This window comes from Carassius gibelio, chromosome B19 (assembly GCF_023724105.1).
Source record: "Carassius gibelio isolate Cgi1373 ecotype wild population from Czech Republic chromosome B19, carGib1.2-hapl.c, whole genome shotgun sequence".
Classification (NCBI taxonomy): domain Eukaryota; kingdom Metazoa; phylum Chordata; class Actinopteri; order Cypriniformes; family Cyprinidae; genus Carassius; species Carassius gibelio.
Genome location: NC_068414.1, coordinates 2,893,706 through 2,905,340, shown reverse-complemented (window position 1 = coordinate 2,905,340; position 11,635 = coordinate 2,893,706). Strand labels below are relative to the sequence as shown.

At 46.9% G+C, this 11,635-nt stretch overlaps 6 non-coding genes across 6 annotated transcripts; all 6 read left to right on the top strand.

Annotated features, from left to right (window-relative positions):
- The first annotated feature begins 5,838 nt into the window (after window positions 1-5,838).
- Window positions 5,839-5,909, top strand: trnag-gcc (transfer RNA glycine (anticodon GCC)). Its single transcript has one exon. It is a non-coding gene; the product is annotated as a tRNA-Gly (tRNA).
- An 806-nt stretch (window positions 5,910-6,715) lies between these two features.
- Window positions 6,716-6,786, top strand: trnag-gcc (transfer RNA glycine (anticodon GCC)). Its single transcript has one exon. It is a non-coding gene; the product is annotated as a tRNA-Gly (tRNA).
- An 806-nt stretch (window positions 6,787-7,592) lies between these two features.
- Window positions 7,593-7,663, top strand: trnag-gcc (transfer RNA glycine (anticodon GCC)). The gene has a single exon. It is a non-coding gene; the product is annotated as a tRNA-Gly (tRNA).
- Window positions 7,664-8,469: 806 nt separating this feature from the next.
- trnag-gcc (transfer RNA glycine (anticodon GCC)) lies at window positions 8,470-8,540 on the top strand. Its single transcript has one exon. It is a non-coding gene; the product is annotated as a tRNA-Gly (tRNA).
- Window positions 8,541-10,223: 1,683 nt separating this feature from the next.
- On the top strand, window positions 10,224-10,294 carry trnag-gcc (transfer RNA glycine (anticodon GCC)). The gene has a single exon. It is a non-coding gene; the product is annotated as a tRNA-Gly (tRNA).
- Window positions 10,295-11,100: 806 nt separating this feature from the next.
- trnag-gcc (transfer RNA glycine (anticodon GCC)) lies at window positions 11,101-11,171 on the top strand. The gene has a single exon. It is a non-coding gene; the product is annotated as a tRNA-Gly (tRNA).
- The last annotated feature ends 464 nt before the right edge of the window (window positions 11,172-11,635 follow it).

Here is an 11,635-nt window from a genome sequence, read left to right as displayed (position 1 = left end):
AATGCTTTTCCATGCTTGTTCAACGAAGTACAAGCAATTATGGCTCATGCACCTGTGAAAAACTCCTGAAGGCAATAAAAAGGCTGCAGGCAAGAAAGGTCATGCTTAAAGAAACCAATGAGAGTAAACTGACCTGTTTGTTGTCTCTAAAAAACACCAGAAGAAAAATGTCCAGGGTCAATGCTGACCTGCATGAAAGTGGAATAAACTGCAAGGTAAGTAATGTAAGATCCCCAAGACAGCGCTACAAGGTCACAGTTGGACAGTGGCTTGTTGGAAGAGCAGGGTAATGACTCCCAGCAAGAACTGACAAATCTGGTGCAGTCCAGGAGGCTGAGGTGCCCTGTGGTTCTTAAGGGAGCTGGTGGCCACAGAAGTTAACGCCTCTCACTTTTGATATTGACCTCCCCCACTCCCCTTTGCTCAGAGACACTTTTGCTCATATCAGTTCATCAAATACCCATGGAACTTGATCAGTTTGTCTGTCAGTTGTTCAGCTTTAGCATTGGTCGATATTACCCAGTTGAAGAGATGCATTTTCGACATAAATTCGTAGAATTCTTGCAGAAATAGAGCATTGGTGGTTCAGTGGTAGAATTCTCGCCTGCCACGCGGGAGACCCGGGTCCGATTCCCGGCCAATGCAGCAGAGGTCGTGTTTTTAAGGCCATGTTAGTCGTTCCTCATAAGCGGCAGCTGTCCCCAGACCCACGAACACAGCGCAGCTTCTCTCACTGGTGGCTGAATGTCAGAGTTGTTGTTTCCCGCGCAGGAGACCCAGGTTCAATTCCCAGCAGAAGCAATGCAGTGTATCTTGCTACTTTAGAAGTGGGCAACTTATCAGTGTTTTACAGGGAACTAGTGGAAGCACTCTAGACAATGCTTTTCCATGCTTGTTCAACGAAGTACAAGCAATTATGGCTCATGCACCTGTGAAAAACTCCTGAAGGCAATAAAAAGGCTGCAGGCAAGAAAGGTCATGCTTAAAGAAACCAATGAGAGTAAACTGACCTGTTTGTTGTCTCTAAAAAACACCAGAAGAAAAATGTCCAGGGTCAATGCTGACCTGCATGAAAGTGGAATAAACTGCAAGGTAAGTAATGTAAGATCCCCAAGACAGCGCTACAAGGTCACAGTTGGACAGTGGCTTGTTGGAAGAGCAGGGTAATGACTCCCAGCAAGAACTGACAAATCTGGTGCAGTCCAGGAGGCTGAGGTGCCCTGTGGTTCTTAAGGGAGCTGGTGGCCACAGAAGTTAACGCCTCTCACTTTTGATATTGACCTCCCCCACTCCCCTTTGCTCAGAGACACTTTTGCTCATATCAGTTCATCAAATACCCATGGAACTTGATCAGTTTGTCTGTCAGTTGTTCAGCTTTAGCATTGGTCGATATTACCCAGTTGAAGAGATGCATTTTCCACATAAATTCGTAGAATTCTTGCAGAAATAGAGCATTGGTGGTTCAGTGGTAGAATTCTCGCCTGCCACGCGGGAGACCCGGGTCCGATTCCCGGCCAATGCAGCAGAGGTCGTGGTTTTAAGGCCATGTTAGTCGTTCCTCATAAGCGGCAGCTGTCCCCAGAGCCACGAACACAGCGCAGCTTCTCTCACTGGTGGCTGAATGTCAGAGTTGTTGTTTCCCGCGCAGGAGACCCAGGTTCAATTCCCAGCAGAAGCAAAGCAGTGTATCTTGCTACTTTAGAAGTGGGCAACTTATCAGTGTTTTACAGGGAACTAGTGGAAGCACTCTAGACAATGCTTTTCCATGCTTGTTCAACGAAGTACAAGCAATTATGGCTCATGCACCTGTGAAAAACTCCTGAAGGCAATAAAAAGGCTGCAGGCAAGAAAGGTCATGCTTAAAGAAACCAATGAGAGTAAACTGACCTGTTTGTTGTCTCTAAAAAACACCAGAAGAAAAATGTCCAGGGTCAATGCTGACCTGCATGAAAGTGGAATAAACTGCAAGGTAAGTAATGTAAGATCCCCAAGACAGCGCTACAAGGTCACAGTTGGACAGTGTCTTGTTGGAAGAGCAGGGTAATGACTCCCAGCAAGAACTGACAAATCTGGTGCAGTCCAGGAGGCTGAGGTGCCCTGTGGTTCTTAAGGGAGCTGGTGGCCACAGAAGTTAACGCCTCTCACTTTTGATATTGACCTCCCCCACTCCCCTTTGCTCAGAGACACTTTTGCTCATATCAGTTCATCAAATACCCATGGAACTTGATCAGTTTGTCTGTCAGTTGTTCAGCTTTAGCATTGGTCGATATTACCCAGTTGAAGAGATGCATTTTCCACATAAATTCGTAGAATTCATGCAGAAATAGAGCATTGGTGGTTCAGTGGTAGAATTCTCGCCTGCCACGCGGGAGACCCGGGTCCGATTCCCGGCCAATGCAGCAGAGGTCGTGTTTTTAAGGCCATGTTAGTCGTTCCTCATAAGCGGCAGCTGTCCCCAGAGCCACGAGCACAGCGCAGCTTCTCTCACTGGTGGCTGAATGTCAGAGTTGTTGTTTCCCGCGCAGGAGACCCAGGTTCGATTCCCAGCAGAAGCAAAGCAGTGTATCTTGCTACTTTAGAAGTGGGCAACTTATCAGTGTTTTACAGGGAACTAGTGGAAGCACTCTAGACAATGCTTTTCCATGCTTGTTCAACGAAGTACAAGCAATTATGGCTCATGCACCTGTGAAAAACTCCTGAAGGCAATAAAAAGGCTGCAGGCAAGAAAGGTCATGCTTAAAGAAACCAATGAGAGTAAACTGACCTGTTTGTTGTCTCTAAAAAACACCAGAAGAAAAATGTCCAGGGTCAATGCTGACCTGCATGAAAGTGGAATAAACTGCAAGGTAAGTAATGTAAGATCCCCAAGACAGCGCTACAAGGTCACAGTTGGACAGTGGCTTGTTGGAAGAGCAGGGTAATGACTCCCAGCAAGAACTGACAAATCTGGTGCAGTCCAGGAGGCTGAGGTGCCCTGTGGTTCTTAAGGGAGCTGGTGGCCACAGAAGTTAACGCCTCTCACTTTTGATATTGACCTCCCCCACTCCCCTTTGCTCAGAGACACTTTTGCTCATATCAGTTCATCAAATACCCATGGAACTTGATCAGTTTGTCTGTCAGTTGTTCAGCTTTAGCATTGGTCGATATTACCCAGTTGAAGAGATGCATTTTCCACATAAATTCGTAGAATTCTTGCAGAAATAGAGCATTGGTGGTTCAGTGGTAGAATTCTCGCCTGCCACGCGGCAGACCCGGGTCCGATTCCCGGCCAATGCAGCAGAGGTCGTGTTTTTAAGGCCATGTTAGTCGTTCCTCATAAGCGGCAGCTGTCCCCAGAGCCACGAACACAGCGCAGCTTCTCTCACTGGTGGCTGAATGTCAGAGTTGTTGTTTCCCGCGCAGGAGACCCAGGTTCAATTCCCAGCAGAAGCAAAGCAGTGTATCTTGCTACTTTAGAAGTGGGCAACTTATCAGTGTTTTACAGGGAACTAGTGGAAGCACTCTAGACAATGCTTTTCCATGCTTGTTCAACGAAGTACAAGCAATTATGGCTCATGCACCTGTGAAAAACTCCTGAAGGCAATAAAAAGGCTGCAGGCAAGAAAGGTCAGGCATAAAGAAACCAATGAGAGTAAACTGACCTGTTTGTTGTCTCTAAAAAACACCAGAAGAAAAATGTCCAGGGGGTCAATGCTGATCTGCATGGAAGTGGAATAAACTGCAAGGTAAGTAATGTAAGATCCCCAAGACAGCGCTACAAGGTCACAGTTGGACAGTGTCTTGTTGGAAGAGCAGGGTAATGACTCCCAGCAAGAACTGACAAATCTGGTGCAGTCCAGGAGGCTGAGGTGCCCTGTGGTTCTTAAGGGAGCTGGTGGCCACAGAAGTTAACGCCTCTCACTTTTGATATTGACCTCCCCCACTCCCCTTTGCTCAGAGACACTTTTGCTCATATCAGTTCATCAAATACCCATGGAACTTGATCAGTTTGTCTGTCAGTTGTTCAGCTTAAGCATTGGTCGATATTACCCAGTTGAAGAGATGCATTTTCCACATAAATTCGTAGAATTCATGCAGAAATAGAGCATTGGTGGTTCAGTGGTAGAATTCTCGCCTGCCACGCGGGAGACCCGGGTCCGATTCCCGGCCAATGCAGCAGAGGTCGTGTTTTTAAGGCCATGTTAGTCGTTCCTCATAAGCGGCAGCTGTCCCCAGAGCCACGAGCACAGCGCAGCTTCTCTCACTGGTGGCTGAATGTCAGAGTTGTTGTTTCCCGCGCAGGAGACCCAGGTTCGATTCCCAGCAGAAGCAAAGCAGTGTATCTTGCTACTTTAGAAGTGGGCAACTTATCAGTGTTTTACAGGGAACTAGTGGAAGCACTCTAGACAATGCTTTTCCATGCTTGTTCAACGAAGTACAAGCAATTATGGCTCATGCACCTGTGAAAAACTCCTGAAGGCAATAAAAAGGCTGCAGGCAAGAAAGGTCATGCTTAAAGAAACCAATGAGAGTAAACTGACCTGTTTGTTGTCTCTAAAAAACACCAGAAGAAAAATGTCCAGGGTCAATGCTGACCTGCATGAAAGTGGAATAAACTGCAAGGTAAGTAATGTAAGATCCCCAAGACAGCGCTACAAGGTCACAGTTGGACAGTGGCTTGTTGGAAGAGCAGGGTAATGACTCCCAGCAAGAACTGACAAATCTGGTGCAGTCCAGGAGGCTGAGGTGCCCTGTGGTTCTTAAGGGAGCTGGTGGCCACAGAAGTTAACGCCTCTCACTTTTGATATTGACCTCCCCCACTCCCCTTTGCTCAGAGACACTTTTGCTCATATCAGTTCATCAAATACCCATGGAACTTGATCAGTTTGTCTGTCAGTTGTTCAGCTTTAGCATTGGTCGATATTACCCAGTTGAAGAGATGCATTTTCGACATAAATTCGTAGAATTCTTGCAGAAATAGAGCATCGGTGGTTCAGTGGTAGAATTCTCGCCTGCCACGCGAGAGACCCGGGTCCGATTCCCGGCCAATGCAGCAGAGGTCGTGTTTTTAAGGCCATGTTAGTCGTTCCTCATAAGCGGCAGCTGTCCCCAGAGCCACGAACACAGCGCAGCTTCTCTCACTGGTGGCTGAATGTCAGAGTTGTTGTTTCCCGCGCAGGAGACCCAGGTTCAATTCCCAGCAGAAGCAAAGCAGTGTATCTTGCTACTTTAGAAGTGGGCAACTTATCAGTGTTTTACAGGGAACTAGTGGAAGCACTCTAGACAATGCTTTTCCATGCTTGTTCAACGAAGTACAAGCAATTATGGCTCATGCACCTGTGAAAAACTCCTGAAGGCAATAAAAAGGCTGCAGGCAAGAAAGGTCATGCTTAAAGAAACCAATGAGAGTAAACTGACCTGTTTGTTGTCTCTAAAAAACACCAGAAGAAAAATGTCCAGGGTCAATGCTGACCTGCATGAAAGTGGAATAAACTGCAAGGTAAGTAATGTAAGATCCCCAAGACAGCGCTACAAGGTCACAGTTGGACAGTGGCTTGTTGGAAGAGCAGGGTAATGACTCCCAGCAAGAACTGACAAATCTGGTGCAGTCCAGGAGGCTGAGGTGCCCTGTGGTTCTTAAGGGAGCTGGTGGCCACAGAAGTTAACGCCTCTCACTTTTGATATTGACCTCCCCCACTCCCCTTTGCTCAGAGACACTTTTGCTCATATCAGTTCATCAAATACCCATGGAACTTGATCAGTTTGTCTGTCAGTTGTTCAGCTTTAGCATTGGTCGATATTACCCAGTTGAAGAGATGCATTTTCCACATAAATTCGTAGAATTCTTGCAGAAATAGAGCATTGGTGGTTCAGTGGTAGAATTCTCGCCTGCCACGCGGGAGACCCGGGTCCGATTCCCGGCCAATGCAGCAGAGGTCGTGTTTTTAAGGCCATGTTAGTCGTTCCTCATAAGCGGCAGCTGTCCCCAGAGCCACGAACACAGCGCAGCTTCTCTCACTGGTGGCTGAATGTCAGAGTTGTTGTTTCCCGCGCAGGAGACCCAGGTTCAATTCCCAGCAGAAGCAAAGCAGTGTATCTTGCTACTTTAGAAGTGGGCAACTTATCAGTGTTTTACAGGGAACTAGTGGAAGCACTCTAGACAATGCTTTTCCATGCTTGTTCAACGAAGTACAAGCAATTATGGCTCATGCACCTGTGAAAAACTCCTGAAGGCAATAAAAAGGCTGCAGGCAAGAAAGGTCATGCTTAAAGAAACCAATGAGAGTAAACTGACCTGTTTGTTGTCTCTAAAAAACACCAGAAGAAAAATGTCCAGGGTCAATGCTGACCTGCATGAAAGTGGAATAAACTGCAAGGTAAGTAATGTAAGATCCCCAAGACAGCGCTACAAGGTCACAGTTGGACAGTGGCTTGTTGGAAGAGCAGGGTAATGACTCCCAGCAAGAACTGACAAATCTGGTGCAGTCCAGGAGGCTGAGGTGCCCTGTGGTTCTTAAGGGAGCTGGTGGCCACAGAAGTTAACGCCTCTCACTTTTGATATTGACCTCCCCCACTCCCCTTTGCTCAGAGACACTTTTGCTCATATCAGTTCATCAAATACCCATGGAACTTGATCAGTTTGTCTGTCAGTTGTTCAGCTTTAGCATTGGTCGATATTACCCAGTTGAAGAGATGCATTTTCCACATAAATTCGTAGAATTCTTGCAGAAATAGAGCATTGGTGGTTCAGTGGTAGAATTCTCGCCTGCCACGCGGGAGACCCGGGTCCGATTCCCGGCCAATGCAGCAGAGGTCGTGTTTTTAAGGCCATGTTAGTCGTTCCTCATAAGCGGCAGCTGTCCCCAGAGCCACGAACACAGCGCAGCTTCTCTCACTGGTGGCTGAATGTCAGAGTTGTTGTTTCCCGCGCAGGAGACCCAGGTTCAATTCCCAGCAGAAGCAAAGCAGTGTATCTTGCTACTTTAGAAGTGGGCAACTTATCAGTGTTTTACAGGGAACTAGTGGAAGCACTCTAGACAATGCTTTTCCATGCTTGTTCAACGAAGTACAAGCAATTATGGCTCATGCACCTGTGAAAAACTCCTGAAGGCAATAAAAAGGCTGCAGGCAAGAAAGGTCATGCTTAAAGAAACCAATGAGAGTAAACTGACCTGTTTGTTGTCTCTAAAAAACACCAGAAGAAAAATGTCCAGGGTCAATGCTGACCTGCATGAAAGTGGAATAAACTGCAAGGTAAGTAATGTAAGATCCCCAAGACAGCGCTACAAGGTCACAGTTGGACAGTGGCTTGTTGGAAGAGCAGGGTAATGACTCCCAGCAAGAACTGACAAATCTGGTGCAGTCCAGGAGGCTGAGGTGCCCTGTGGTTCTTAAGGGAGCTGGTGGCCACAGAAGTTAACGCCTCTCACTTTTGATATTGACCTCCCCCACTCCCCTTTGCTCAGAGACACTTTTGCTCATATCAGTTCATCAAATACCCATGGAACTTGATCAGTTTGTCTGTCAGTTGTTCAGCTTTAGCATTGGTCGATATTACCCAGTTGAAGAGATGCATTTTCCACATAAATTCGTAGAATTCTTGCAGAAATAGAGCATTGGTGGTTCAGTGGTAGAATTCTCGCCTGCCACGCGGGAGACCCGGGTCCGATTCCCGGCCAATGCAGCAGAGGTCGTGTTTTTAAGGCCATGTTAGTCGTTCCTCATAAGCGGCAGCTGTCCCCAGAGCCACGAGCACAGCGCAGCTTCTCTCACTGGTGGCTGAATGTCAGAGTTGTTGTTTCCCGCGCAGGAGACCCAGGTTCGATTCCCAGCAGAAGCAAAGCAGTGTATCTTGCTACTTTAGAAGTGGGCAACTTATCAGTGTTTTACAGGGAACTAGTGGAAGCACTCTAGACAATGCTTTTCCATGCTTGTTCAACGAAGTACAAGCAATTATGGCTCATGCACCTGTGAAAAACTCCTGAAGGCAATAAAAAGGCTGCAGGCAAGAAAGGTCATGCTTAAAGAAACCAATGAGAGTAAACTGACCTGTTTGTTGTCTCTAAAAAACACCAGAAGAAAAATGTCCAGGGTCAATGCTGACCTGCATGAAAGTGGAATAAACTGCAAGGTAAGTAATGTAAGATCCCCAAGACAGCGCTACAAGGTCACAGTTGGACAGTGGCTTGTTGGAAGAGCAGGGTAATGACTCCCAGCAAGAACTGACAAATCTGGTGCAGTCCAGGAGGCTGAGGTGCCCTGTGGTTCTTAAGGGAGCTGGTGGCCACAGAAGTTAACGCCTCTCACTTTTGATATTGACCTCCCCCACTCCCCTTTGCTCAGAGACACTTTTGCTCATATCAGTTCATCAAATACCCATGGAACTTGATCAGTTTGTCTGTCAGTTGTTCAGCTTTAGCATTGGTCGATATTACCCAGTTGAAGAGATGCATTTTCCACATAAATTCGTAGAATTCTTGCAGAAATAGAGCATTGGTGGTTCAGTGGTAGAATTCTCGCCTGCCACGCGGGAGACCCGGGTCCGATTCCCGGCCAATGCAGCAGAGGTCGTGTTTTTAAGGCCATGTTAGTCGTTCCTCATAAGCGGCAGCTGTCCCCAGAGCCACGAACACAGCGCAGCTTCTCTCACTGGTGGCTGAATGTCAGAGTTGTTGTTTCCCGCGCAGGAGACCCAGGTTCAATTCCCAGCAGAAGCAAAGCAGTGTATCTTGCTACTTTAGAAGTGGGCAACTTATCAGTGTTTTACAGGGAACTAGTGGAAGCACTCTAGACAATGCTTTTCCATGCTTGTTCAACGAAGTACAAGCAATTATGGCTCATGCACCTGTGAAAAACTCCTGAAGGCAATAAAAAGGCTGCAGGCAAGAAAGGTCATGCTTAAAGAAACCAATGAGAGTAAACTGACCTGTTTGTTGTCTCTAAAAAACACCAGAAGAAAAATGTCCAGGGTCAATGCTGACCTGCATGAAAGTGGAATAAACTGCAAGGTAAGTAATGTAAGATCCCCAAGACAGCGCTACAAGGTCACAGTTGGACAGTGGCTTGTTGGAAGAGCAGGGTAATGACTCCCAGCAAGAACTGACAAATCTGGTGCAGTCCAGGAGGCTGAGGTGCCCTGTGGTTCTTAAGGGAGCTGGTGGCCACAGAAGTTAACGCCTCTCACTTTTGATATTGACCTCCCCCACTCCCCTTTGCTCAGAGACACTTTTGCTCATATCAGTTCATCAAATACCCATGGAACTTGATCAGTTTGTCTGTCAGTTGTTCAGCTTTAGCATTGGTCGATATTACCCAGTTGAAGAGATGCATTTTCCACATAAATTCGTAGAATTCTTGCAGAAATAGAGCATTGGTGGTTCAGTGGTAGAATTCTCGCCTGCCACGCGGCAGACCCGGGTCCGATTCCCGGCCAATGCAGCAGAGGTCGTGTTTTTAAGGCCATGTTAGTCGTTCCTCATAAGCGGCAGCTGTCCCCAGAGCCACGAACACAGCGCAGCTTCTCTCACTGGTGGCTGAATGTCAGAGTTGTTGTTTCCCGCGCAGGAGACCCAGGTTCAATTCCCAGCAGAAGCAAAGCAGTGTATCTTGCTACTTTAGAAGTGGGCAACTTATCAGTGTTTTACAGGGAACTAGTGGAAGCACTCTAGACAATGCTTTTCCATGCTTGTTCAACGAAGTACAAGCAATTATGGCTCATGCACCTGTGAAAAACTCCTGAAGGCAATAAAAAGGCTGCAGGCAAGAAAGGTCATGCTTAAAGAAACCAATGAGAGTAAACTGACCTGTTTGTTGTCTCTAAAAAACACCAGAAGAAAAATGTCCAGGGTCAATGCTGACCTGCATGAAAGTGGAATAAACTGCAAGGTAAGTAATGTAAGATCCCCAAGACAGCGCTACAAGGTCACAGTTGGACAGTGGCTTGTTGGAAGAGCAGGGTAATGACTCCCAGCAAGAACTGACAAATCTGGTGCAGTCCAGGAGGCTGAGGTGCCCTGTGGTTCTTAAGGGAGCTGGTGGCCACAGAAGTTAACGCCTCTCACTTTTGATATTGACCTCCCCCACTCCCCTTTGCTCAGAGACACTTTTGCTCATATCAGTTCATCAAATACCCATGGAACTTGATCAGTTTGTCTGTCAGTTGTTCAGCTTTAGCATTGGTCGATATTACCCAGTTGAAGAGATGCATTTTCGACATAAATTCGTAGAATTCTTGCAGAAATAGAGCATTGGTGGTTCAGTGGTAGAATTCTCGCCTGCCACGCGGGAGACCCGGGTCCGATTCCCGGCCAATGCAGCAGAGGTCGTGTTTTTAAGGCCATGTTAGTCGTTCCTCATAAGCGGCAGCTGTCCCCAGACCCACGAACACAGCGCAGCTTCTCTCACTGGTGGCTGAATGTCAGAGTTGTTGTTTCCCGCGCAGGAGACCCAGGTTCAATTCCCAGCAGAAGCAATGCAGTGTATCTTGCTACTTTAGAAGTGGGCAACTTATCAGTGTTTTACAGGGAACTAGTGGAAGCACTCTAGACAATGCTTTTCCATGCTTGTTCAACGAAGTACAAGCAATTATGGCTCATGCACCTGTGAAAAACTCCTGAAGGCAATAAAAAGGCTGCAGGCAAGAAAGGTCATGCTTAAAGAAACCAATGAGAGTAAACTGACCTGTTTGTTGTCTCTAAAAAACACCAGAAGAAAAATGTCCAGGGTCAATGCTGACCTGCATGAAAGTGGAATAAACTGCAAGGTAAGTAATGTAAGATCCCCAAGACAGCGCTACAAGGTCACAGTTGGACAGTGGCTTGTTGGAAGAGCAGGGTAATGACTCCCAGCAAGAACTGACAAATCTGGTGCAGTCCAGGAGGCTGAGGTGCCCTGTGGTTCTTAAGGGAGCTGGTGGCCACAGAAGTTAACGCCTCTCACTTTTGATATTGACCTCCCCCACTCCCCTTTGCTCAGAGACACTTTTGCTCATATCAGTTCATCAAATACCCATGGAACTTGATCAGTTTGTCTGTCAGTTGTTCAGCTTTAGCATTGGTCGATATTACCCAGTTGAAGAGATGCATTTTCCACATAAATTCGTAGAATTCTTGCAGAAATAGAGCATTGGTGGTTCAGTGGTAGAATTCTCGCCTGCCACGCGGGAGACCCGGGTCCGATTCCCGGCCAATGCAGCAGAGGTCGTGGTTTTAAGGCCATGTTAGTCGTTCCTCATAAGCGGCAGCTGTCCCCAGAGCCACGAACACAGCGCAGCTTCTCTCACTGGTGGCTGAATGTCAGAGTTGTTGTTTCCCGCGCAGGAGACCCAGGTTCAATTCCCAGCAGAAGCAAAGCAGTGTATCTTGCTACTTTAGAAGTGGGCAACTTATCAGTGTTTTACAGGGAACTAGTGGAAGCACTCTAGACAATGCTTTTCCATGCTTGTTCAACGAAGTACAAGCAATTATGGCTCATGCACCTGTGAAAAACTCCTGAAGGCAATAAAAAGGCTGCAGGCAAGAAAGGTCATGCTTAAAGAAACCAATGAGAGTAAACTGACCTGTTTGTTGTCTCTAAAAAACACCAGAAGAAAAATGTCCAGGGTCAATGCTGACCTGCATGAAAGTGGAATAAACTGCAAGGTAAGTAATGTAAGATC